We start from the raw sequence: 24,031 nt of genomic DNA, 5'->3' as shown, positions 1-24,031 counted from the left end.
ACTTCCTTGTTTCTTCGTGCTGCAAATAGGTGGTTGTCAATTTCTTTCTCTTAACCCCTCCGCCATTTTGCGGGATTCAGCACAATTGATTCGCATTGATTGATTGATTGATTGATTGATTGATTGATTGATTGATTGATTGATTGATTGATTGATTGATTGATTGATTGATTCAAAGAACAGCATAGCTCATACGAGCGCGCCGCACTGCATCCGCGCATGCGCACACATACTCCTAGTCTCGGTATTGAACGTACAACTTCGTCACTCGCTTCCCTAAAGCACCGCGATATGGCACATGTACGCAGAATTGAGAGCCAAATGCGTCGTGTCATACACCGACTAGATCCAAACAGCGATCCCTTTGCAAAGCGCTTGCGCAAAGCATTCAGTACTGTACAAACACAACTGCCCTCGCATGAGTCGCACACCGCTCAATAGAAGGTCTAGTAATAGGGTTGGAATGGATGGTCTCTACGGCCATGCGGGCAGTCGACGGGTCCTAGTTTCTTAGGCGTATTCAAAAGTGCCTGGACTAATCTATAGAACCATTGTGTATCTCGCATTGATGCGATGGGGGATGGTGTACAGGCCGGAGACAATCGTTTGCTGTAGGGCCGCGGGCCGCGGGCCGCTAATCGCTTAAGCGGCTATACTGGCAGCGCTTAAGCCGCAGAGCAGGCGCGGCCTGAATGTTTCTGGGCGGACGCGGTCGCGTAATGAGATTTCCTGCAAAGCTGTCAAGAAACTGCTATTGAATTAGGCGACTCTACGAGATGGTAGGCTGGCCACTGCGTGGTGGCGAACTAATGATGGCCGAATGGTGATGCGGGTACCGTAAGGGTATTTCCTTATTGGGTACTTTGGTATCACGGGTACAGTTTGAGCGCTGTATAAGAGACACATATCTTCTCTTAAATTACTGCCGCTAATATGACACGGACGTTCGCCGAAATAGGATTTCATGACCAGAGAAAGGTGAAGGGACATTTATTAGGTCTGAAAGAAGCCTATCTCGCAATTAATTCTCAAGTCTTAAGGTTCATGTACCGGGGCAATTGTTCTGTCTACCGTTTCTAGAACTACAAACTTGCTAGGACCAGCAGCCAACTTTTTTCTTATTTATAACATACCGAAGACGACGTATCGGTCCCTGCACTAAGGATAAGTATATTTCGTACATAGAAAGAAATGCAATAGTTGCATTAAAATAAATGCAAATAAGCATCTAAATACACAAACACAAGACAGAACATGGAAAATGTACCTAACTAGGATTAATCATACACCACGAGTCTGAAGATTCACTCCGACACTGTCCTAGGGAAGAAGAAAACGTTGCTTTTGTTGTAAATTGTTTTCTCCTAACACCTTCGGGATGACGTGTTATATGGCATGTATGCGCGAAGCAATCTCCACACCTGTCTTCTTCTTATATACGTGTGCATCTTACTTTAAACAAAATTTCATTTGCAAGTTAGTGCCTGTAATTTGCTTGCCTTGATATGTAATGATATTGTGCTGTCCTTTTACACGCACCAAAACATTTACTTATGAACATCGTCACGCTTGATGCCATATATACTGTAGTGCTGGCCAGAGATTAGTGAGTCCAATGACCTCGACTGACTTTTCTTTCTCCTGGGAATGAACTCGGAGCTGGCGAACTACAATATCAACCCACGTACGAACTCCTAAGTTTGAAACAACTGCACGTAAAGTCCACTGATGTGTATCGCCTTTCTCTTTCGGCCGTAAAAGGAAATGCTGTAGCAACGACGGCGCTCAGAAGCGAAGAAACAAGTATATTGACTCGGCCAAAAGCTTGGCGTGCTTGCTGGAAAAATGATCGTGGGAGTAAAGTCGGTCGGTGCCCCCTTCCCTCTCCGTACTCTAGAACCCCATCCGGTCGTTAATCTATGGGCCTTTCATTGGCTGGCCCCACTGCTGACGTCTTCAAGGCACCAATTGTCGATCGCACCGTCTCTGTACCTTCGTGACACCTACGTCGACCTCGCCTCCAAATATCTATTCGTGCATGTCTCACGTACCGAATTTTTTTTTTACAACGCTTTGTTCTTCGCTCCCGCCTGTACTGGGTTCCAACATAAGATAAAATGGCAGCTACGCCCACAGAACCGCGGTTGTCCTGCCCTTAACCTGTGAAAGACAGTCGTGCAAGCTGGTTTCCGCTCGAACCGTAAATAATTTTTCTATGCTAATGTAAATACTATGCATATTATGAGTAAAGGTTTGTCGTTACTAACTAAAAATTTACCTTTGGCTTAGCAGGGATATCAGCATCCCTGACGAAATTTATCAGGACGTTCAAGATTCTTACCTAAAACCGGCGACACAAGCTATCGGAAACGCTCGAGAAGTGCTTGGACGGAGCACTTACGCAAATTTTTGGTGGATAAGACTGCGATGGCTGTGGGAGGAGCTGAAATTTTTAAAGACGATAGTCTTTCTTGGGGAACTTAAACGCAGAAATTTTGGTCTATCTTTCGGTTTGTCGGCACGTCACCCGATTTAGCCACCCAGCCAAAGTTGAACCACTTGCTTACCGCCCACCCATCTTGAACTGGTACGGCTGTTCATACTTGTGAACGTTGTCGATCAAAAAGTAAATATTACGCATATCTGAGGCGCAACATCATTAGGTAAGTATTAGGCGGTGTGTTCCTTTAATAGGAAATACATAGATACGCAATTTTAAAGACCCTAGTTTCTTAAGCTGCGCCGAAAATGCGACTGCGCTGAAACTTGTCTTCCTCCGTGCCCTCTGCACAAGCTCATGTTGTGTTTCGGTTTCGGTTCAGTATTGCATTGTACGAATGACAGGGGGCGCCGCTCCGGCATTCCTGTTTTACCCACGCAACGTGTAAATAAGAGAGTTTGTGGAGAGTACTCGTTGAGTGCGGACGTTTCTTCTCCGGCGCATCGCGCCAAACAGCGTGTTCGGGCTGGCCGGCGTCCCTACCGGTCGCGTTGGTCACCACCGGTCTTCGCCTGCCGCTGCGCCGGGTCTACCAGCCCGCAACACAGCACTCATGTTTCCCGACGTATTGCCAGATGGCGTCCATATCTCACGCAGCGCCTCTTCTATCGTCTTTAGACGACATTTGCAGCGAAGCACGCAGATACGCGGCCAATTTTATTGCGATAGCAATTATATGGACAGTCTCGGCTGGATTTTGCCGTCGCCGTCGCCGCCGTCATGCACCGTATATGTATAAGTATGTATATATATATAAAGGCCCCAAAGAAAAAGAACTCAGAAAAATGCTTCCGAAGCGCGGAATCGAACCAAGGACCTCTTGATCCGCAGCGAGCGGCGCTATCCACTACGCCACGAAACGCAGATCCTCCGCGTAGCTAACGGCGAGCGTTATATACACACCATTTAGCGCTGGACGGACTCGGAGACAGCAGGCGATAATAAGCGTTTCTTCATTACCAGCGAGGTGGCGCTAGGATCCCGACGGGCGCATTTAAAAGTCGTCGGCGAGCTCGCTCGCTTCTTCTTATATTTGCGCATGGGAGAAGCTTGCCCTTCCGCTGTCTGCTCGCGCGGTTTTCTTGTGGCGAGGGGTAGAGGAATGTTTCACGCTTTCACCGTGATGTCCGCGCTCATGTTACGGCGCGTACGAATGTCACTCGAGCTCAGGGACGCCGCCAAACGAACAAACAGAAGATGAACGCGAACTATCAAGTGTCACAGCTCGACACTTGAAGCACGCTAGTTTCCTTCGCTGCTTCGGCCGCCTTTGCAACAGAAGCGCTGTTCCAACTGAGACTATTAGTTCCTTGCTATCGCATTCATTGCTTCGCCCTTGCGGCGAAACTGTGACTTTTTTTTTTTAGATTGCAACCCAGTATAGTAAGCTTGAAGAAAACCAGAGCTATTAGCTCTTGTATTGCCAAACGTCCACACTTAACGTCGCAGAAAATGGCCGTACAAACGCTACTGGGCTTCCTGCGATCTACTGGCCTGTCTGAACGACTCTGAGTGGAACGCTCTCGTGTGTGTGTGTGTGGTCGTGTTTTTTGTTCTGACTGTAGTGAAGAAGAGTGGTCTCCGCGGTATTACTCTGCGCCTCAGCGACATCGCCATCGGCATGAGCTTGTGGTCGGCTGCGCTTGACCGAACGCAGCTGACCGCTGCCCGTTTTCCGCATTCTCGGCTAACAAATATCTTAGCAAGTGGTGGAAGTGCTCGTTTATCTTTTGCCTCTCTCTCTTTTTCTAACCCCATATTTCCCCACCCCAGTGCAGGGCAGCCTACCGGAGACTACCATCTGATTAACCTTCCTGCCTTTCTGCTCGCTCTCTCTCTCTCTCCCTATCTTGATGCTTTCCTTGTCTTCGTCTTTTCCTTTCACTGTTTGTTCCTTCTATATTTTAGTTCCTATTTCTCCCTCCCTTACTTCTTCTCCTTATTTCTCTCTATCTCTTTCTCTCTACCTCTAACTTTCAAACTCTCCTGTTCCTTTCGCCAGTGTAGGGTAGCATACCAGTTTTTCTAGGCTGGTTAACATACCTGCCTTTTCTCTCTCTCCTGTTCGTTCCTTCCTTCATCGCCTCGTTATTTCTATCATAAATTCCTTCTTTCGTTCTTTCCTCTCACTCGTATGCTGCTTCTTTCTGCTCTTCTGCCTCCTTAAATTTCTTTTAAATAATTTCTTCCTTTGCTGCTTCGTCGCAGTATTCTTTCTATACCTCCTCCTCCTTCAAACGTTCTTCCTGCATTCCCGCTATCAATTTCCTCTTTCCTTAGTTGGATCATTATTTCTTTTCGTCGTCGATATCCTCTTTGCTTCGTCTAAATCTTCACTCTTTTCCTCGCTTGCACTCATATTTCGTCCCCTTTACTTGCTTCAATCGTCACTTTTCCCTCTTTCCGTTCTTACCATATCTATCTATCTATCTATCTATCTATCTATCTATCTATCTATCTATCTATCTATCTATCTATCTATCTATCTATCTATCTATCTATCTATCTATCTATCTATCTATCTATCTATCTATCTATCTATCTATCTATCTATCTATCTATCTGTCTGTCTGTCTGTCTGTCTGTCTGTCTGTCTGTCTGTCTGTCTGTCTGTCTGTCTGTCTGTCTATCTATCTATCTATCTATCTATCTATCTATCTATCTATCTATCTATCTATCTATCTATCTATCTATCTATCTATCTATCTATCTATCTATCTATCTATCTATCTATCTATCTATCTATCTATTCTTTGCGTGTCTGTCTGTGTCTGCCTCTTTCTTTCTTTCTTTCTTTCTTTCTTTCTTTCTTTCTTTCTTTCTTTCTTTCTTTCTTTCTTTGTCCGCGGTTGCTCGACGAACGCGAGTGCTCAAGCACGCCCTGTTCTGCGTCAACGTCTAGCATCTGATTGGCGATGAACTGAGCTAGGTTAGTACAATGAACACGACTAAGGGAGGGAGGTTTCTGGCCAGAATTCATTTCGCCACCCGCCCACGCATATCAACGGCGACCGTAAGTCAATTAACGCTTGCACAACATTTCTTCACCCCGTCCGCCGTTAAGCTAACGCCCCCGTTATAACAGTCCGCAGAAGCTGCTGCTATCGAAGTCACTCCATTGTTCTTACGTTTTTCTCCCGCTCGCGTTCCAGCGCAGAAGAAGCTATAGCCTGCACTTCATTTCTACTCGAATAACCAATAACCAAAAGAAATGTTCAGAGACCGCGCGAACGTTGAACCCTGCGGAAAAATGGATATCGGGACGAGTCAGTAGGGTTGAATACTCTTCTCCTGCCGTTTTCTCACGTCGTGTTTATAATTTTTGCGTCATCATTTAACGCCGTGTTTGAACTCTAATATTTAACGATGCTCACTCCTTTTATATCGCATTAGAAAATGCAGGTCGAAGTCAGTAGCCGTCGATTTAATGATGATGGTATGTCGTTCGCATTTTCACAACAAAGATAGTCCTAGAAGAATTCTTAGTGGACACTGGGCTAGATAAGCACTTGTGAACAGCCATGTGTACCTGTAAACGAAGGGATGTGTTAGACCGTATACTGTGGCTAGAACTTGGACACAAATGTGTTCTCGCGAACGTTCACTTGCAAAGTGAACTCCTGCAATTTAATGTGTCCATTGCCATGTTATTTTCTTTATTTGTTTCAGTTTACTATATGTTTTGCATTAATTTAGTAATTCTCGATTTTGTGTAATCATTTGTGTTTTTTTTTGTGTGCGCTACAGAACTTATAGAAATTGAGTAGCCGAGGGGATATAAACCTCCACGTTTCCGTAGCAAGCCAGATGGCACACAACGGAACAGAACATGGTACTAAATGAAGTGTTGATGCAATGCAAACAAAAACGTAAAGACGTTTTGCATGTCTTGAGGATTCAGAGATGTCGTGCCCGTACTTTCCTCGAAAAATATTTTGGATTGCACGCGTTCAGTATGTTCCTTAGTCCAGCCAGCTGCCCCCAAATTTTGCCCCCTCCCCCAACCCTTGCCCCCCACTCGCTTATCTTCCCCTCTCATACATAACCTCTCCCGAATCCAAAGTGCGTTCCTGAATTACTTGTCGAAACCCGACCAGGCCTGCCCATTCAGTGGTCTTTCCTCGGAAATCCTAACAGGAAGAAGGACAAAAAAAAAAAAAAACGCACACGGAGGCGTATCAAGTCACGCGAATATTTTTCGGGTGCCGCTTGGTCGAGGCTTTTTATTCATGAGTGCGACCCATTTATTGTCTCCGTGCGAGGTGTCTAATGGTCGCCTCACTTCATTGCTTTTTATTCTATTTTACTTTTTTTGCGCCAGTGCGGGATTCTTACTCGCCGTTCCCTAAATATGGCTGAATGCAGTTCTTGCGCCATTCGCGCTGTTTTCGTATTCAGCAATAAGTATGAAGAGAGTCGTCGCTCGTCCGGAAATATCAAGATTCAGCGTGGCAACAGTGCGAAACTGTGAGGGACGAATTCACCAAAAAAAAAAAAAAAGGCATATGACTCGATATACGGAGCGTTGGACCACGCTGTGTCGGTCTCGTAGCGAAAAATATCTGGAGAGCGTATGCCCCATTTATTCGTAAGGCCGAAAGTGCTTCGAGACGCATCATTTCCCCGCACTACTTTCGGTACTACATTCGAAGGGAGATACGAACATTCGCCCTAAAGCCACGTATTTTTTTCTTTATTGTCAAGATATTTTCAGCAGACGTACATATGCTCGCGCATTCAGCTCTTTCATACAGAAATATCCATCTCTGTATAAGGCGACCCGCCGCAGTGGCGTAGTAGTTGTGGTCTCGTCAAGCTGTCCATAAACAGCTTTTAGCCAGTGAACCTCTCCAGAACCTGTTTCTTTCTGAAAAATAAAATGATTTGATTTGATTTCATTTGTTCTTGAATGCTGACCCCAAGGTCACGGGATCGAATCCCGGCCGCGGCGGCCGCATTTTGACGCAAGTAAATTCCTAAACGCACGTGTGCTTAGGTTTAGGAGCACGTTAAAGAACCCCAGGTGGTCAAAAATTTCCGGAGTCTTCCACTGCGGTATCTCTCCACGATATCGAGGTTTCTTGACGTAAACCCCAACAATTATTATTATTTTTAAGCCGAAAGCCTTAAGTGGCTCATGAGGAACGAAATGTGACAGTCCGGTGGTTTCTGCCGTTGCCGACAATACCTATGGCACAAAAGGTATATCGTGACCAGTGCTGGGCAGTATCGAAGGTACATGTATCTTCGATGCTATTTAAGATACTCTCTGGATATATTGTATCGGTATCGCGATACGTCTCGCAAAACGAGTGTCTGTATCTGTATTTCCGATACATTAAATAACGTATCGTATATCTTAAGATACAAGATACTGCTATTGCAACACCACCGTGCGAAACAATATTCACTGCCTGAACTCTGCTTCTCAAGCTGATTCTGCCGCTACTAGGCCACCAATTAAACTAAAGCCAAATATTTTGTCTTTCCGCCAGTCCCCCTGCAAGGGCTGGTCTTCGCGTCCCTATTCATGGAGCAGAGTCGCGACAAAAACAAGTGCGCGGACGTCTACGCCCAGCCGATCTTTTGTTTTCTCGATTTTTAAATGAGAAGCATTTCTTAGCGGCGGCATGTCCCGCGTGCTCGTCGGCGTCCGCACTCACACTGCGCACTCTCCGCACTCCGCACTCACTCCGCACTCAATCTCTATTTCTCTCGGACCACCTGCTTGCGCTTCTCCTGCGGTCTCGCTTCTGCTCTCGCGGCGCATGCGCTACTCTCCTCCTCTCCTCTCCTCTCCAGCCAATGCAGAAATACATGAAACGTGCCCTCAGCAACGACGCGGACACACGCGCTTCAGGCAGGGTCACTGGGGAGACAGGGGATTGGAATGCAAGCTAAACGAACTCGTCGGACGGGTTGGTCGGCCAGCGGCTTGTGACGTCAAGTTCTTGCGCGCAGGCCTGAAAAGTTCTAGGAGGTAATGGCTGAGCGCTGCGCGCGTTCAGTTCAGCTCTTGCTTCGGTTCACTCCGTCTGACTCCGCTGATGCTTCCGATGAAGTGTGATGGAAGCAGCAGTCCCGTCATTTAGTGGGTTGGCGCAAGCAAGCGTCAGCATCAGACGTACATCGACGAGGCCATGGGTGACTACCAAAAGCAATACGCAGACACACATCCTTTCATGCTCATTGGCGACTTTATTGTCAACGCCATGAAGAGCGATTGGATAGTTGAGTACATGTCATCACACCACTCGCTGCAACACGTATCCCACGACGACCGAAAACGACAGCCAACTACCATTCACGGCACATGCATTGATCACGTCTTCACCAATTTCAAGATCCACCCACTGCACCAAGATCCCCTCACTGTTCACTTCAGCGACCACAAAGCCATCCTCTTCAAAGCAAAGTGCACACCTCAAGTACTAGACGCTGCTCAATAAAGACCTTCGTTAACCGTTTCACCTTCGTCTACGCAATTAAAACAACGGACACCCCCCCCCCCCCGATGCTTCGCATCACCTGAAGGTTCCCTTCGGGAAGATGTTTAATTTTTTAGATGTGAAGCATCTTATAGCGGAGTTCAATCCGGTGGTGGTGGTGGTGTGCGTCGTGACCACCCTTACTGCGCATGCGCATACCCTCTCCACTACCCCTCTCCCCTCCCCTTTCCCCTCCCCATCTCTCCTCCCCCTTTCTCCCTCCCGTTTCCCCATCCCCTCTCCCCTCCCGCTCTCCACTTCCCCTCTCCTCTTCCCTTTCCCCTCCCCTACCTATCCCCTCCCCTTTCCCCTCCCTCTTCCCCTCCCTCTCCTCCCCCTCTCCTCTACCCCTCTCCTCTTTCCCCCTCACCTCTTCCTCTCTGAAACGCGGGCTCTACATGTCGAAACACTGCTTCGCATCGCCTCATGGTCCCCTTTAGCGGGAGATGGTGTGATTTTTTTTCTTTTCATTTATGCCAATGCCATTACACAACCTCTTAGTCGCTGCCCTCTGCCGCGTACTCCAATGCGTGTGACGTCCATCGCGCAAATTTTGATGCCGATATAGTGTCGTTATCGAAGATCTCATTGGGAGGTGCTTCATTATGACATCTGAAGAATGCAAGATTGGGTTTGCTTTGCGCCTCGCAGCTTTCCCAAGACACTGATTTGAAGGATATCGTGGATTTAAGTTTTACTGGTATGTAATGAGACTGACTCATGTATAAATGACATTCTAACAGTTATATCACCACAGGTATCGATGACAGGTATAAGAGAACAAACATTTTTCTAACAGAAGATATCTTGGCGCTCAGTATATTTTCATTCCTTCTATCTTTATTCAAATAGTTAAAAAATATTTGGTTGCTAGCGCAAGTGCTTTCCTGGGTGTGCTTCTATTGCATACCATGTATCAATTACCCGGGGCTCTGTATTGTTTGTTTTTCGGTCTAGTTACTCCAATGTGTCTTCTGTAATGTGCCGCTAAAATATTCTCTCTGCATTACTTTTAAATGTGTGCGTCATTTCTACTACTGTTTACTCGCTTGCGCTTATCTTTAGTCGCTGCTATGCCAAATCTCTTTTGAGGACAAATATATAATAATCTGGGCGCACCTGTATTACACAGTACCAAACATTCTGTTGACTACTTCGTAAAATATCAGTTTGCATGATAATAAAGGAAATCATTACGAGCCATATTAGATACACCAAGAAGGGGATTCGAGGAACATTGTTATACTGAATGCGCCGTTTTTATCATGAGCGTTCGAACGAGCCGTTTAGGCTATTTTCCATAGGTGCGGAAATTTCTATTGCCTTACCATAACAGGTAAGTTGACCATACTTCACGCTTAATTGTCGCAGTTATTAAGGGTGCCCTCTGTATCGGGCTTCTATACTTATGCACTATGAATGTTTGATATGGAAATGCCGATCTGTTTTACTTATATATATTTGTTTTCCTTTTTAAGCCTCCCTATAAATATTTTGCTGTTACTAATTACCAGGTAATTGGAGCTATAAGTGGCAACAGTGCGGAGAGCAGCGGTGTCCTGCGATGCTGTGTGTTACTATACAATAAGTCTGAGACGTTTTTGGGTTGCACATGTTCTCTCGTAGAAGAAAAAAAATGTTAAAATATTGCATGTTAGTGAGTATGTCGCTAACGACCGCTTTACGCCAACCCATAAGCACAATATGAAAAGTCATTGCAGTTTTATAACATCTATGCATACATGATGATTCACAGAAAATTTCGCTAGCAGCGTTCTTGCCGCTGTACACCTGTTCGCTGATCCGCTATTGCGTAAACGGTAATACGTTTACGGACGAGGCAAATCTCCGCACCGGTATTTGCACCATCTTGCGAAGGCTTCTTATTGAAGTTCTTGTAATTACATGGCAAACCTCTAGCTCGTCGGCAAGCAGAGCAGCAAATGCCATAATTTACAAAAGCGTGATGCAAAAACCGCTGTCAGCGAAGTGTATAAATAGCTGTCATGCTATTAAGCGGCTAAAACGACCCCAATAGGTTGTTTCAGTATGAAACTAATGTGTTTTGGGCAAGAACGACGAAACGTTTGAGGTGCTAACAGACATTTCATTCAAATTAAACAAAATTGGTCGCACTTAAGAACATTTCAAGCAAATATTTTTGTGAATTGGCGTTTACTGCTACATTACGTAGATGTATAATAACAAATGTGCGTATGTATCGACGTACCTTAGATACAATTGGACAGTATCGTATCGGATACAATTGATCCTGTAGTATCTTGTATCTTTATCTCGAATATTTCTTGCCTCAGTGTCTTGTATCGTATCGCGATACAACTTCAAAGTATCTTTGGCCAGCCCTGAGATTCGTGTGACATGAGGCTTCACAAGGGGGGGGGGGGGAATCAGTTGATTGTGGAGGAATGGAGGATGAGTACAAGGAAGAGGATGAGGAAGAAGAAGACGGCTTTCGCCTTCTTGTTCTTAGGTAACCGTAGGTCTAAGCACACAAATGTTTTTGCATTTCGGGCCCATCGAAAGGCGACCACCATGGTTGTGACCCAGTCCTACACACCATAGGTACTGCTTTTTCTCTTTGGGCACAAGAGTAAGGTATAGACGTTATGATGAGCAAGCATGTACGCGTAAGCAGTGTAAGAAAGATACCAGAACAACAATATATATATAAACACAGGCAGACGTCGTGCATGGTGGGAATCAATCATACTCGAAGCAGTTTTGTGGGCAGACTAGCTGCCCAATCACGCTAGTAGTTCCGCAGAAGCTGACTAAAAGCAGCAAGATTATCCGCGTAAGGTAATCAATTATTCGCTCGCGTTACGTTAGAGTGTGTGGCTACAGCAGCAAGCCGAGGACAACCGCGATGGCGTGATGGGTGGTATTGTATCACTCCGACAAGGAAACGATGCAACAGTTATTACTTGGTAAATTGCTGTCACACTTGTGTACAGCTTACTGGAGGATGAAGTTGATTTGATACGAGCGTTGGCATAATGGCAGTATTCTTTTTATTCGATTACATTTCCCTGTTCTTGTCCTTGCCTTCGAGTAGCTAGTCTCGTACTTATTAGAGGTGCGACTTAGTCCGAGCTGTACTCAAGCAGCAATAAAAAATAATACATTTCATTCTTTCTGCAACAATACACAAAAGCAATATCGTCGCCAGGGCGACCTGTCACCAAGATGGCCGGACTACAGCCGCGATGTTCCGGCCTACTTGTCAACGACATGTCCGATTCGGCACACACCACTGTTTGCTCAGGCAACGCTCTCCGCGAAAACGTTGGTACAGCAGGAAAAAAGAACCGAAGAAAAAATACTAGTAGAAACAACGACACGTAATACCACACTTGTGAATGAAGCCATGACCCCCTGATCGGAAAGCTTTTCAATTCCACCCGTCTGACATATGTCCTGCCGTGTATAGTCTGCGTTTTATTGTTGTTAAAGTTTTAGTTTTCAGCAAATAAAAAGAAAGAAGCACAGTAAATAAGTCACTACGTAAGAAAGAAATAAACCATGAGAGAGAAAAAAAAAGAAAAATCAGGAGCCCTTGCCCTATCGGGAAAATGGCGGCAAGCGAAGCTAGGCGTGCGTGTGCCTTACGCACTAATTTTCTTTCTTTCTTTCCTTCTTTCTTTCTTTCTTTCTTTCTTTCTTTCTTTCTTTATTTCTTTCTTTCTTTCTTTCTTTCTTTCTTTCTTTCTTTCTTTATCTCTTTTTTTATTTCCTTCTTTCTTTATATCTTTCTTTCTTTGTTTGTTTCTTTATCTCTTTTTTTCTTTTCTTGATCTTTTTTCTTCTTTTCTTTCTTTATCTCTCTCTTTTTCTTTATATCTTTCTTTCGCACTGCCCAATGCTCCCTCCTAACTTATTTTCCTTCCTCCCTGCCGGGAATTGGACCTTCATCCACGTGAATAGCAGCGCAACACTTCAGGGGCTACAGGCAACAGCGACAGCGCTGCGTTCACATCCAGGCAACAATGAATTGTGCTAAACTGAAATGACGAGTGACCTCGATAAAAGATGAGATTGCCATATCAGAAACAGTTGATCGCCGAAAAGCCCACGATCGGGAGAGCATGAATTATTGTTGATCGACGAATAAAAGCACGCACGTCACCGGCACACCTTCGAGGGCCGCATTTTTGTACACTGGCCGCACCGTGCTTCTCGCGTACAACGCCGCCGCCGCCACCAGCACCGAGCTATGTAACTCATAAGAAGCTTCGCTCGGATAAAAGCTTGGAGGACGCTTGAGCTTCGTCTTCAAGAGTAGAACGCGATAGCGTACCGGGCCTGATGCGCATCTACTTTTCAATAGCTGGCCTGGCTTCAACCGTGCCGTGCCGTGCTGTGCAGAAACGAACGACTGTGCGTGTAACATTGGCCGTTTCAAACTATCCTAGAACGCCTACTACAAGTACAGTTGTTAAGTGCCCAGTACGACATAATTCTTCCTTTAGCGAATCAGCGAAAGGATTACTACGCGTCCGTGAGCCAACACGCGAAGCTACGCAGCTGCTCACTAGGTTGATCCTTTTGCAGTTGATGATGATTAGATATGTCTGAGCGCTTTGTAATGGGTGGGCCTTTAAAACGACCACTCGTTGCGCAATTCATATGTTTTGACGCCTGGCGCGATTCTATGCTTCCGTCACGCAATATTACATGCGTTAAGGAGACTGCTTCCACTAGATTACATTCATATAGTGCTTTTTTCCGAAGCAGTTTGAAGCAATAGCATCACTCTGTGGTATAACAATTGCTTGCACGCAGACGGCGTAGGTTCGATTCTCACACAAAACCAAATATGATTATTATTTATTTTATGTGCATCTTTATCAATTTTTTGGTCACGGACAAGATTATTTTCCGCTCATAAGCAAGGATGCCGACACCTAAGCCGACACCGGAATTCCTGCGAAACGAGCTCTTTAACGATATCGCGTTGAAATTTCTCGCATCAAAAACCAGGGTGTAGTGCTCCTGTAAAGGGTGCACTGCTGCGTGTACAGTGTTACTGAGGAGAGGCAAGCTTTACGTATGAAGTGGTGCTGATTTTCGTTTTATTACCGGGCGTTTGCTCGAAAGTTCGCAGTTGATCGGTGCGCAAAGTAATGCAAACGACAATATCAGGATAAATTTCCGGAATACGAGATTGAAAGCTCGAATGGTAATTCCAGTTAATCGGACCTTCAAAACTGTGCACTATTGCCAGTTCAAAGCCCCTTTGTTTAGTGTTCACGCCTGCTAATGCTTAAATGTACGAAACCACCATTTGCTAATCGCATCGATACTTCGGCCACGAGATCACAAATACGTGGTAATGATGAGCAGAGCTCCTCACACTTTACGTCATAGACCACAGATATATTGGGTTGCACCTGTAAAGAGTGCAGCGCCACCTATGCCATCTTTTACACGCAGAAGCAAACTTTATGTGAAATGCTCTCATAACCTTTGAGTTGTTACGTTGTATTCATTGGTACTTTCGAACTAATTTTCGCGATAAGCTACGCAAACTGAACATTCGTAATAAAAATTTCATTGCCACAATATGAGAATAAAAACACACGTTCAATTTTAGCATAATGTACTTGAAGTTTGAAGCTTTTCTGCATCGAAACAATTTACCCATGGTGCATACCTCCTTCGAAACCTAAACCACTTTGCCTCGCTTTTTAGCGCATCGCGTGCTTCTGAGTGCTCTTTTGGTTTGTCATAGTCCATCACACGCAGGACTCGATGCCAACGAAAGGTGCCAACGTCTCCTTGATTTCCGCGTCATTTCCCTGTTCTTTCGTCTATGAATTCTACAAATCACACGCGTTATGCGCACGATTCCCACAAGCTTCCCTTCACGCTCTCCTACTAAATTATCGTAGCACTGAAACCTCGCGCGAAGCCTTCACTGCACTTACTAGCCGTTTTTTTTACTTTTTTATTGTCTTTCGCACAGTGACCCCCTTTTTACACCGCCGAAACATTTAACTGCGGCAATCGGGTGGCGTTCCCCTCCCTCTCAGCAACTCCAAAAGGCGGAGAGGAAGCGGACCGAGTCTGGTTATATTCCCACAGAAACGCACACAAAGTACAGAGTCAACGAAGAGCGGTGAAGAGCTGTCTCCGAAGAAACCGACGCGTTCTAACGAATTTCTTTCTTTCTTTCTTTCTATCTTTTTCTTTCTTTCTTTCTTTCTTTCTTTCTTTCTTTCTTTCTTTCGCATTTCCCAATGCTCCCTCCTAACTTTTTTTCTTGCCTCCCTGCCGGGAAATCGGACCTTCATCCCCGAGCTTAGCAGCGCAACACTTCAGTTGCTACAGGCAAAAATGACAGCGCTGCGTTCACACCCAGGCAACAATGAACTGTGGCAATGTGAAATGACTAGTGACCTTGATAAAAGATGAGACTGTCATATCAGAAACGGCTGACCGCCGACAATTGTCGCCAACGATAGGGGGAGTGTAAATTATTGTTAAACGACGAATACAAGTACGCGCGTAACCGGCACACCTTCAAGGGCAGCATTTTTATACACTCGCCGGCACCCTGCTTCTCATAAGAAGCTTCGCTCGGATAAAATCTTGGAGGACGCTTGAGCTTCGTCTTCAAGAGTAGAACGCGATAGCGTAATCGGGCCTCGTGCGCATCGCCTTCTCAACTGCTAGCCTGGCTTCAACCGTGTCGTGCCGTGTCGTACAGAAACGAACGACCGTTTGGCCGTTTCAAATTATCCTAGGACGCCTACTACAAGTACAGTTGTTAAGTGCCCAGTACGCCATAATTCTTCCTTTAGCGAATCAGCGAGGGGTTCACTACGTGTCCGCAAGGCAACACGCGAAGTTACGCAGCTGTTCACTTGATTTACCCCTTGGCAGTTGATGATGATTAAGTATGTCTGAGCGCTTTGTAATGAGTGGGCCTTTAAAACACCCACTCGTTGCGCAATTCATATGTTTTGACGCCTGGCGCGATTGTATGCTTCTGTTACGCAATATTACATGCGTTAAGGAGACCTCATCCACTAGATGACATTCATATAGTGTTTTTTTCCGAAGCAGTTTCAAGCAATAGCATCGCTCTATGGTATAACACTTGCTTGCCACGCAGACGGCCTTGGTTCGATTCTCACTCGAAACTAAATATTTTAGATGTGAAGTATGTTAAGGCGGAGCTCAATCCGGTGGTGGTGGTGTGCGGCGTGACCACCCTTACTGCGCATGCGCATACCCTCTCCACACACCTCCTCTCCACTCACCCTCTCCCCTTCCCCTCTCCCCTCCCCCTTTCCTCTCTTCCTGTGAAACGCGGGCTAGACATTTCGAAATTCTCTCCTGCGCAACGCCGCGATGAGCTCGAGCGCATGCGCGTCCCCTCCGCTTCTCTCTCCTCTCCCACGCTTCCCCCCTCTCGCCCGCCTGTCGACCGCGTTCCCCGCTCGCCCTGTGAGAATTAACGGCCAGGCTAGATGGAAGATACGACGCGCGTAGCGTCCCTCTTCGCGTTCCACGACGCGAGGTCGGTAGCACGCCCAACGAACGCCAACGGAACGCGATCGTGCAAGTGCTCCGGCTTCGCATCGCCTCATGGTCCCTTTTAGCGGCAGATGGTGTAATTTTTATTATTTATTTGATGTGCATCGTTCTCGATTTTTCGGTCACAACCAAGATGATTTTTCGCTCATAAGCAAGTACGCCGACACCGGAATTTCTGCGAAACGAGCTCTTTAACGATATCGCTTCGAAATTTCTGATATCAAAAACTAGGGTGTAGTGCTCCTCTAAAGGGTGCACCGCTGCGTGTACAGCGTTACTGAGGAGAAGCGTGCTTTACTTATACAGCGGTGCTGATTTTTGTTTTATTAATGGGCCTTTGCTCGGAACTTCGCACTTGATCGATGCGCAAAATAATGCAAACGGCAATATTAGAGGAGAAATTTCCGGAATACGGGATTGAAAACTCAAACGGTGATTCCAGTTAATCGGACCGTCAAAACTGTGCACTAATGCCAGTTGAAGGCCCCTTTGTTTAGTGTTCACGCCTGCTAATGCTTTAATGTGCGATACCATCATTTGCTAATCTCATCGATATTTTGCCACGAGATCACAAATACGTGGTAATGATGAGCAGAGCTCCTCGCGCCTTACGTCATGGACCACAGATATGTTGTGTTGCACCTGTAAAGTGTGCAGCGCCACCTGTCATCTTTTACACGCAGAAGCAAACTTTACGTAAAACGCTGTCATAACTTTTGAGTTGTTACGTGGTATTCATTAGTACTCTCGAACTAACTTGCGCGATAAGCTACACAAACTCAACATTCATAACAAAAATTTCATTGTCACGATATGAGAATAAAAACACGCGTTCAATTTTAGCATAACGTACTACAAGTTTGAAGCATATTTCTGCATCGAAGCAATTTTAGTTACCCAACATGCATACCACCTTCGAAACCTATACCACTTTGCGTCGCTTTTTAGTGCATCACGTATTTCGGAGTGCTTTTTTTGTTTTGTCGTAGTCCATCACACGCAGTACTCGATGCTAACAAACGGTGCCAGCATCTCCTTGATTTCCGCGTCATTTCCCTGTTCTTTCGTCTATGAATTCCACAAATCACACGCGTTATGCGCACGATGCCCACAAGCTTTCCTTCGTGCTCTCCTTCTAAATTATCGTAGCACTGCAACCTCGCGCGAAGCCTTCACTCCATTAACTAGCCGGGTTTTTTTTTCTCAGTTTTTATTGTCTTCCACACAGTTACCCCGTTTTTACAGCGCCGAAACATTTAACTGTGGCCATCGGGTGACGCTCCCCTCCCTTTCAGCAAGTCCGAAAGCCAGAAAGGAAGCGGACCCGGGCTGATTATATTCCCACAGAAACGCACACAAAGTACAGAGTCAAAGCTGTCTCCGAACAAACCCACGCGTTCTAACGAATTTCTTTTTTTCTTTCTTTCCTTCCTTCCTTCCGTCTTTCTTTCTTTCTTTCTTTCTTTCCTTCCTTCTTTCCTTCCTTCTTTTTTCCTTCTCTTCTTTCTTTCTCTCTTTCTTTCTTTCTTTCTTTCTTTCTTTCTTTCTTTCTTTCTTTCTTTCTTCTTTCTTCTTTCTTTCTTTCTTTCTTTCTTTCTTTCTTTCTTTCTTTCTTTCTTTCTTTCTTTCTTTCTTTCTTTCTTCTTTCTTTCTTCAGCGTTCTCGTTTGGGAATTGCATGCGCTGATTGTTGCAGCTATGCAGCGCCAGTAGAGCGGCCAGGGTATGGGGGCAAGGGCAACTGGCAGCGTAGGCTTCTCGGTTAATGCCATTAGCTTAATGAGGGGGCGCCACAGGAAGCTCTTTGCCGACGCGTCGCGGCTTGTTCCAGAGACCGAATGGCGCGCTCGGGGCCTGCTGTGCTCCGGCGAGCGTTGCAGATTAGCGCGCAAAAGAAAAAAAAAATGTGCGCCGCTTCTAGAGCCTGTCGGAAAAGGGCCGTTTATATTACCGTGCATACCGGGGCACGCGGGCTCAGCTAAGCGGAAGATATCTTCAAAAATGTGCCGCTTACTGATACTAAGCAGAACGAATAACAAACACGCGTATCCTTGAGCGGGCAGCTGGCCCTTTGGTGCAGTTTCCGGCCTCTGGTGCTCAGTTACTCTCGTACCACGTGACCAATAGGAAGTGGAAGAACATTTGAAAACATCTTTGCAAACATGGTATGCACTACGTGATAAACAGTGAACATTCACAACTGGACTGCACGGTGATGTTACCTTGCACTGTGAAACTATGGAGCGGTCTTATAATTGTCGTTTCGCAAGTGTGCACAACATACATAGCATATAGAGCAGCCATTGATTACGTGGTTTTCCTGTTTTTGTTATTGCTGTTCTTCTAGTTTACGTTCAACGTAACTCACCACTGTGGCTTCACCGCTGATGGACGACGTGGACACGGTGACGTCTCTTGATCCTCTCTCCTCTGAAAGAGAACGAGAGAAATGATATGTAAAGAACGTAAAGACTACCTGGTTTGTGCGCGGGCACCAAGACAATGCCTTAAAAAATTATTTTTTTTTTCGGTCGACTGCAGGACAGCGCAACCAGACACGAGAGAACGTCAGCGTCTTACCAACACCACTGGAAGATCGCCAACCATCAACAATGTAATGAAGGCAATGCTAAGCAAAACACGCCGCGGTGGTCTAGTGGTTATGGCGCTGGACTGCTGACCCGCAGGTCGCGGGGTCGAATACCGGCCGCGGCGGCCGCATTTTAGAGTGAGACGAAGATGCCGGAGACACGTAAAATAAAAGACACGTAAAACGTCCCAAAAACCGCGACATGATTACGAGGGAGGGGATATGATGATTATGCTAGAGACACGTCTACTTAGATTTAGGTGCTCGTTAAAGAACCCCAAGCGGTCGAAAGTTCTGGAACCCTCCACTACGGCGTCTCTCATAATCATATCGTTGTTTCAGGACGTTAAACCCCAACAATTATTATATTAATTCTACGTAAACAACGCGGGACGTTCGATGCAGAATATCGAGACGACAGTCTCGTTCTCAGTAACAAACTGGCAATGACTCGTGGCATGGTTAGCGGAAAAATTAAAGTCACTTCCGCAGGATCACAGGCCTTGACTAATTGAAAAGGCCCTCTTTTTTTCTGTCACGTATAGAACAAAAACGATCACCTTCTCATTCTATCGGCTTTTATTTTTACACCGCAAGACAAACCGTCGTTAGAAATCGATTGCTGGCAAACTAAGTATTACAAAGCCGCTAAAAATCATTACACTATTAAAAGGTACCGCTACATGCACTAATTTTCAAACGTTCTTTCTATAATCTAAATGTAACCCAATCAAAAACGAGAGCGTTTTGCTAATTGGCAAAACAGCTTGCATAATTGAAGTGGAAAGACTGCAAGAATTCGATATCGCAGTGCCGCGGCACTCGGCATTTCGTTAGCAGCTAAGAAAAAATGCCTGCGCGAAACATATTACGTTAACGGGTTACTTTGTACTTGATAAGTGCAACAGGTGATAAGCAAAAAGCGATAATACAGGAGAAGGCATACTAGCAGGGGTGTCTACTGCTAGCCGTAATTAATGGTCGTGATAATTCACATCGGTTTGCATGACTAGACAACGCTGATTTAATCTACACGTACACGTTACAAGAAGAAAATTACAAAAAAAAAAATCAAACAGATGCATTGCGTTCAACCATAGCACGAGATGCGCACAATTTCCTCGAATTTTTTTTTTTTTTTTTTTGAAGGGCGGGGGCTGTGAAGCAAGCGATTTCTTGGTTAAGCTTCAGACTAATAATAAGAGTATTATTATCTGGGGTATTACGTGCGAAAACCACGATATCATTATGAGGCACGCCGTATTAGAGGGCTCCGCAAATTTTGACCATCTGGTGTTCTTTAACGTGCTCTTACATCGCACAACACACGAGCCTCTAGGATTTCGCCTCCTCAGAGATTCGACCGCCGCGGCCGGGATCGAACCTGCGGCATTCGTAACAGCAGCCGAGCACCGTAAACGCTACACCACCGCGGCGGACGAGCGTCAGACTATTCGTAATTGCAAATTCCAATCTATGTTTCGAGAAACAGAGTTTCATGGTTACTGTGACCAGTGTTGACGACGAGCCATGTACCATTCTCATTAGTATTTAAATTGGAAACACGGCAGCGTATAATTAGTCCGGTTAAACTTGTCACAGTACACTCGCTTCTTTCAGAGCGACAATTCGCCTTCTTTAACCGCAAACCCTCGATTTAGTTGGTTACAGGTTAGTGCAAAACTAGTCCATTACAGCCGTTTCTAAGCCACTGCGCCGTTCAGATGAAGTATGCAGGTTAGTTCGCTATTATTCTGACCGAGTGTTTTTTTTTTCTTTGTTCCGCATGAAACCAGATTATTGAAATCCTACACTTAGCAGTACGACGAAGGATGATTAACTATAGTTACAAGATCCAATGAGAGCACCAGTGTCATCCGAAAAAAGCTTTGAAGTAAGTTTTTTGTCATCATGAGCACAGTCGAAAGGAAAGCTTTTTCTCGCTAAATGTAATTTTATTTCTTTTTATTCATTGGAAAATAAACAGAAAGTTCTAGCCAAGAAAGTACGTCCCATTTGCGGTGTCATCTGATATATCAATACGAAATAGTGACTCGGCAAAATTAAGAAAGCACCACTGCGCAAAACAAGACCAAGAGATATCGAATATGTTTTCGAAAACGCAGGCAGACTGACATGCAAAAAAATGTCTTTGGTTTTCGTCCCCGGTTTAGAAGGAACCTTGATGAAATTTCGAAGCCTATTTCTTTTTTTCTGATAACCTCGTGTGGGTGTGCATTGTAGTTTTGTACTTTACTAGTGGTCCCAGGTGAGTCTTTTTCTATTAGTTTACTTATTAAATAAGACTTTCTTATTTGTGTGGGATATAAACCTCAACCACTTCACAGGAAGCCAGTTAGAAAAGAGTAGAATTTAGGGCTATGTAACTCTCATGAGTGTGTATTGCCTGCGTTTATGATTATAGGTTAAATTCGTTTCTTCTTTTTTATGCTAGGTTCCCTAATGGTCGTACGAAATTAGAGCTCGCAATAGCCGGAAAAGCCTCAGGAATCTTTAAAAAAATGGCGGGCAACTGAATTACTGAAGTGAAATTGAAACAATACATTGTTGTTGGTATATGAGCGGATAGCCAGAATCAGGCCAACAATATACCACAGTATAGTTAATACTAACAACTAGCCTACATCAGCGAACAATAGCCAAATATAAAATTTAATTAGTCAGACTTAGCCAGAGACATAGCCACCATTAGCCGGTAGTGGTAATGTTCAGCAGAAATCATTATCATTAATACTTTATAATTAATTATATCATTATCATTAGACATTATGAAGCTACATCAGAGAACGTGTGTCTACGAAGCGCCAAAAGGTGCAGTGTTTAACATGTGCGCCTCAAATGTACAAACTTACGCACATCAAGAAAAAAATAAAATGTCATCTTCAACGTCAACATTTAGATGCATGGAACTGTCAGACACATCTTTCTTGCAGTACAACTGTCTCTCTTATATAGTCCTGTGGCAAAAGTAGAATTCCCGGTAATGTAATGTACATTGTTGCAAAGTACCATGCCTCAGCTGGGTGTCTTAAGCCTATTACCAGCTGCTCTATTGATGCCGTGTCATCCAAGGTTACGTCTGCTTACGTTCAGTAAGAAAACAAGCTACGCCGTGCTAAGCTACACACCGTCTCATATTGTCACAAAGTAACGCGCCTCAGCTGAATGTGTTAACTCCTATGCCAGCTACTGTGATCATGTAGTGTTGTCCAAGGTTACGTCTAGTTACTTTTAGTAAGGAAACGAATTGCGCAGTTCTAAGCTGCGTACCGTCTCACATTGTCTCGAAGTGACGTGTCACGGCCTACTGTTTTAACACTACTGCGAGCCACTGTGTTCGTGCAGTGTCGTCCAAGGTTACGTCTGGTTACTTTCAAAGAGGAAGCCAATTGCGCCGTCTTAAGCTACGTACCGTCTCACATTGTCACAAGGCAACGTGCCTCGGCTGAGCGTCTTAACCATATTACCCGTTACCGTGTTCGTGCTGTGTCGTCTAACGTTAAGTCTGGTTACGTTCAGTAAGGAAACAAACTGTGCCTTCCTGAGCTACGTACGGTCTCAATTTACACGGCTGTGTCAACCTCGCTTCCCATCTCCGCGCAGTTAGCGCGAGCTGCCTCTTCAAGCATTAATGATTCAACTTGCGCGGCGCGCCCGCATTTGGAGCCATTGTCAGCGAGGAGGTAACGTCAGACGGCGCCACGGTCGCACTGTGCCTCGCCCACTAGTACAGCCTTATATACTGCAACGAGACTTAGCCTAAATGTGCCTGCCTGTCGCTGCTTATCCTTTATTCACGCCACAGTGGCCACTTTAGTTGATTAAGAGGAAAGCAGGCCACCTACGTAGGCGAGCTAGGCATGAAACGATCCCACGGCTGCATTTGTAAACAACAAACAGGTTACTCAAACTGCGTTTTGGCTTCCCGGTTGGTTATAAAACGACAGGAATCGGCTCTTTCTGTGAGCGCTACCACTGGTGCGGTTGATTACTCCGCCTTGTAATGGCAAACGCCGTCTGATTTGATTATCCCGCCTACGATTTGAGGTTAGAGAAAAGGGCCGCAGACCCCATTAAACGGGCGTGACATTAAGCGCGTAGTCAGCGGTGTTTTGAACTCGAAGATGCTCATCTAATGCCCTCACGGTAAGATGCTATAATTTAACGTGGCGCTTAATGACCTAAAAATGTGAATCATTCGCATTTTTTACAAGCGTCTAAGTAAAGCGTATTACGGGATCCTTTGCGAAACAAGAGGGTTAATAAATTAAGGAAGGCAGTAAAATGCAAAGATGGAAGAGGAAGAATAAATTGGGAAAGTAGGGAGAAAGGAATTAAATGTAACAATAACAATAAACGAAAGAAAAGCTGGGAAGGAGGGAATGAATGAATGATGGACAAAAAGTAAGAAAAGAGGTGAATAATGAGAAACAGTAAATAAAAATTAATGTACGAAATGCAAACGAAAGCAGTGTGAAGGAATAACATGAAGAAAGCAACGAAAGATAAAAGTAAAAAAGAAAGATGAAAGGCGGCAAACAGTGAACCAAGGGAAGAAGAAAAAAAAACTGAAGCGGAAGCACTAAAGATGAAAACAAATTCTTGTGTTTCATATGCGAAAACTACGAGTGATTTTGAGGTTCGCCGTATTGGCAAGACTCCGGAGAATGAAGGGGAAAAATGGGTAATAAGGAAAAATAAACGAGGGAAAATAAAATGAGCAAGGAAGGAGAGAACGAATTAAGGAACGAAAGATGAAAGAAAGCCGAGGTGGAAGAAAGAAAGGAATGAAGTATGAAATGAATGAAAGACAGCAGCAGCAAAATAATGAATTAAATGTGGGATGAGAACAGGCAGAGAAGAAGGCACA

The 24,031-nt window shown here is 45.0% G+C and overlaps 1 protein-coding gene across 1 annotated transcript in view; it reads right to left on the bottom strand.

Moving 5' to 3' along the window:
- The window catches only part of LOC119407234 (SCY1-like protein 2), a 396,104-nt gene that overhangs the window by 304,120 nt on the left and 67,953 nt on the right, over positions 1 to 24,031 (bottom strand). The window contains exon 2 of the mRNA XM_037674113.2: positions 18,919 to 18,980. The gene's annotated coding sequence lies outside the window, so the exon portion shown is untranslated. The remainder of the gene's footprint in view (positions 1 to 18,918; positions 18,981 to 24,031) is intronic.

The sequence above is a fragment of the Rhipicephalus sanguineus genome, chromosome 10 (genome assembly GCF_013339695.2).
Source record: "Rhipicephalus sanguineus isolate Rsan-2018 chromosome 10, BIME_Rsan_1.4, whole genome shotgun sequence".
Classification (NCBI taxonomy): domain Eukaryota; kingdom Metazoa; phylum Arthropoda; class Arachnida; order Ixodida; family Ixodidae; genus Rhipicephalus; species Rhipicephalus sanguineus.
The sequence above is the reverse complement of the archived record's forward strand: the minus strand, read 5'-3'. Positions and strand labels throughout refer to the sequence as shown.